Here is a 4768-nt window from a genome sequence, read left to right as displayed (position 1 = left end):
CAAAAGCCAAATTCTTTTTTTTTTTTTTTGAGACAGAGTCTCACTCTGTTGCCCAGGCTGGAGTGTAGTGGTGCCATCTTGGCTCACTGCAACCTCCGCTTCCTGGGTTCAAGCAATTCTCCCTGCCTCAGTCTCCTGAGTAGCTGGGATTACAGGTGCCCGCTGCCATGCCCAGCTAATTTTTGTAATTTTTAGTAGAGATGGGGTTTCGCCATATTGGCCAGGCTGGTCTCGAACTCCTGACCTCAGACGATCTGTCTGCCTTGGCCTCCCAAAGAGCTGAGATTACAGGCGTGAACCACTGTGCTTGGCCACAATCTTGTCATTTTTGAAACCAACCCAATTATCCTATAGAACTGACGTTTATGGCTTCTTTGGAATAAATATTGAAATGAAACCTCCCAGTCTTGAAACTTGATAAAGTGACATTTGCCTTATCTGAGTTCATTTCTCAGGAAACCAACCATCAGGCCTTCCAGATAGTATCAAGGAGTTGAAACTCACCGGATCTGGACAATGACAGGCCAGATTGCCTAAGCCATGATTTCCTAAGCCAATGCCTGCCTGCTGTTGACCAACTCCTCTTCCTTATCCCTCCCTAATTCTTGCTTTCCTAGATGTAGTTACATTTCTTCCTTGCTATATAAACCCCTAAGTTTAGTCAGTCAGGGGGATAGAGTTGAGACTGACCTCCTTGGACGCGGTACCCAGTTGAAGCCTTCTTCACTGGCAACCCTCATTGTCTTATTGTCTTAGTGATTGGCTTTCTGTGTTGTGAGCAGCAGGACCTAGCCTGAACCCCTGTGGTTTCAGTAACAATTTCTGGAAAGGAAAACCATTAGAACTGCCTGTTTTACCCTCTTTACTTCTACCTCCGGCTAGGCTCTTAGCATAACAGTAATCATTTCTGAGTGCTTACTATGCGCCAGTCAATTTTCTTTTTTTTTTTTTTTTTTTTTTTTGAGACGGAGTCTCGCTCTGTCGCCCAGGCCGGAGTGCAGTGGCCAGATCTCAGCTCACTGCAAGCTCTGCCTCCCGGGTTCAAGTGATTCTCCTGCCTCAGCCTCCCGAGTAGCTGGGACTACAGGTGCCCGCCACCGCGCCCGGCTAGTTTTTTGTATTTTTTAGTAGAGACGGGGTTTCACCATGTTAGCCAGGATGGTCTCGATCTCCTGATCTCGTGATCCGCCCGTCTCGGCCTCCCAAAGTGCAGGGATTACAGGCTTGAGCCACCGCGCCCGGCCAAGGCGCCAGTCAATTTTCATGCATTAACTTAATACTTACAACAACTCCACGAGGTAGATACCAACTTTATCCCCATTTCACCGATGAGGAAACTGCAGCAAAGACAGGCTGGGTACTTTGCCATAGGCCACACAGCCATGAAATGGGCAGAGCCAGGACTTGAGACCGGGCAGACTGGCTCCACATTCCACACTCTTATCTTCCATGCTATACTAACACTGACATTTGCAAAGATGGCACATCACTGTGTATTTAAAAAAACATGGCTGGGTGTGGTGGCTCGTGGCTATCATCCCAGAACTTTGGGAACCCAAGGCAGGAGGATCACTTAAGCCCAGGAGTCCGAGATCAGCGTGGGCAACATGGCAAAACCCCTTCTCTACAAAAAATACAAAAAAATTAGCTGGCTATGGTGGTGTGCACCTGTGGTCCCAGCTACCCAGGAGGCTGAAGTGGGAGGATTGCTTGAGCCTGGGAAGCTGAGGCTGCAGTGAGCCATGATCATGCCACTGCACTCCAGCCTGGGCAACAGAGTGAGACCCTGTCTCAAAAAAAAAAAAAAAAGTTCTTCCAAATGCTTCTTGAACTTTATGACCATTAATTAATTAATTAATTAATTCATCCAACCACTGATCTTCTGGGTCAGACACAGTGGCAGGCTATGTGAATGCTGAGTTCAGGAACCGAGGCTTAAACACCCCTCAAAGAGAAAGAGAAGGGCATTGGCATCTAGAAGTAAGACGTCAGCAGCATTCCCCTCTAATGGGCGTCTTGGATTCCTGCTTCCATGAGCAAGTCTTGATACATGTCTTCTCAACCGTTTCCCTGCTCCCCAGCTGAATAGGATACGTGTCAGGAAGTGGTGGGTCAGGCCGAATGTGAACATGCCACTATTTGGGCTGGTCAGACCCCTCAAGAGCCGGGGCTGGAGGGAGAAGCACTGCCGATCAGCCAATGCTTTGAGTGAACTGATTTAAACCAGGGTCTTCTTGGTCCTAAGGGTCGGTCTCCACGGATAGAGACAGAGGCAGAGGGCATTTTTTTTCTGGGAAGAGAAACTGCTTAAATAAATCAACCTCAAGTCAGGGGAAAGAGAATGTTAAAAAACAGAAGTGGAATGAATGAATACTCCCAAAAGGAACGAGAAAACTCTGCCCTGCTCACTTGTCCAAACTCTGGGAATTGCTCCATGGGGTATCTCAGAGTTGGTCCCTGGAACCTCAGTTCTGGTTTTCAGTATTTGTCCTTTCAGTATTTGTCCAGGTTTACAGCCTGCCTGCCTGGCGCTCATGCTGAGGGACTCATTCTATGTGGCCCTAGGTTCTATTACGAGCTCTACTCGGGCCCCTATTCCAGACTTCAAAGTATTTGTTGATTCAGGCTCACTGTGAATCAGGCATGCTCCATACAGCACCCTACCCTTCCCGTCGATATTATCCCCCATTCTATGCGTGAGCCAGCCGAGGCTCAGAGAGGGCAAGTCACTGGTCCAAAGTCACACAGCCAGGACACATTGTTGCTATTCAAGCCTGGAGAAGAGCAGACTCAGGGCAGACTTTGGAAAGCTGATACCCAGGAGACGGCTGGTGCTTGCCCTGTATGATCCCAGAGGGAAGCCTGCGATTCTGGCTTGGGTTTCATAGCATGCACACAGTATCTTCACCCATTTGTATTGCTATTAGGTGGGTGCAAGCAGTTTTTTACATTAAAGTGATGGCAAAAAACCCATGACTTTTGCACCAACTTAATATAATAAAATACCACAGAGTGGGCAAGTTCTAAACAATAGAAATTTATCTCTCAAGTTCTGGAGGCTGGATGTCCAAGATCAAGGTGCTGCAGGTTTGGTGTCTGGTGAGGGATGTTCTCTGCTTCCTGTCTTATTCTGGCTTCTTCTGGAAGGGACAAGTGCTGTGCTGTCACATGGCAGATGGCAAAAAGGAGCGATTGCTCATTTCCTCCAGCCCTTTCATAAGGTTGCTAATTCCATTCTTTTTTTTTTTGAGACAGAGTCACTCCGTCTCCCAGGCTGAAGTGCAATGGTGCGATCTCGGCTCACTGCAACCTCTGCCTCTCAGGCTCAAGCGATTCTCCTGCCTCAGCCTCCTGAGCAGCTGGGATACAGGGGCCCGCCACCACGCCTGGCTAATTTTTGTATTTTTAGTAAAGATTCGATTTCACCATGTTGGCCAGGCTGGTCTCAAACTCCTGACCTCATGATCTGCCCACGTTGGCCTCCCAAAGTGCTGAGACTAGAGGCGTAAGCCACAGCACCCAGCTGCTAATTCCATTCTTGAAGGCTCTCTCCTCATGATTTACTTTCTTTTTTTTTTTTTTTTTTTGAGACGGAGTCTCGCTCTGTCGCCCAGGTTGGAGTGCAGTGGCCGGATCTCAGCTCACTGCAAGCTCCGCCTCCCGGGTTCACGCCATTCTCCGGCCTCAGCCTCCCGAGTAGCTGGGACTACAGGCGCCCGCCACCTCGCCCGGCTAGTTTTTTGTATTTCTTAATAGAGACGGGGTTTCACCGTGTTAGCCAGGATGGTTTCGATCTCCTGACCTCGTGATCCGCCCGTCTCGGCCTCCCAAAGTGCTGGGATTACAGGCTTGAGCCACCGCGCCCGGCCATGATTTACTTTCTAAACGTCTCACCTCTTGATACTATCACATTGGTGATGAAGTTTCAATACATGAATCTTGGGGGACATTCAAACCATAGCACACAGCCCATGGGGTCTTAATACATCGGGTGTGAGGTGTGAGGCAAAGGATAGGACAGGAGGATCTAGGCCTGGAATCTGAGGATGAGTGGCATGGGTTCATGTTCCGACACGGCTGGCCATTTCAGCTCTCTGTGCCTCATTCTTCTCTCTGTGCCTCATTCTTCTCTCTGTAAAATAGAATACACTTGATCAGACCAAACCACTCTGCTTCACTCTGCCTTTCAATGGCTCTCTATAGCTCTTAGGAGCAAGTCAAACCTCTTTTACTTAGTACATTCGGGCCCCAGTTTTCCTCTCCAGCCTCCTGTCTCATCACCGTCTCGGCCAGAGCAAACTGCTTCTTGGTCTCCAAACTTCCCATGTCCCCTTTATCCTCTTTGCACACACAGTGTCCTCTGTCACTCTGTTGAGCTTTCCTGTGTGGGAGAGAATGGAGCAGCATTTGAGCCCAGGCACTGGGCATTGCCATGCTGATCACAGAGACAGCGTGCCCAAGGGGTCTGTGTGCCTTACAGAGGAGCATGCCCCACCACGTGCACCGAGGCAGAAATGAGTTGAAAACATTCCAGGGGGGCAGCTCTGGCATGGACTGGATGCAAGCCTGACCCTGTTCACCTCCAGGTGGGCAAAACCAGCTGTCCTCTTCCTCCATGTTTATTCTGGCCACCTGCTCAGATGGGCGGGAGAAGTCTAGGTAGGTACCATGAGAGATGGCCAGGGGGTGTTCAGTTCCATGGTGTGCAGACCAGGGAGAGCAACCACCTCATTCCTGAGGTCTAAGCATTAAGAAGCCTAGAGTGTGT

The sequence above is a fragment of the Macaca nemestrina genome, chromosome 9, assembly GCF_043159975.1.
Source record: "Macaca nemestrina isolate mMacNem1 chromosome 9, mMacNem.hap1, whole genome shotgun sequence".
In the NCBI taxonomy this organism is placed as follows: Eukaryota; Metazoa; Chordata; class Mammalia; order Primates; family Cercopithecidae; genus Macaca; species Macaca nemestrina.
The sequence above is the reverse complement of the archived record's forward strand: the minus strand, read 5'-3'. Positions refer to the sequence as shown.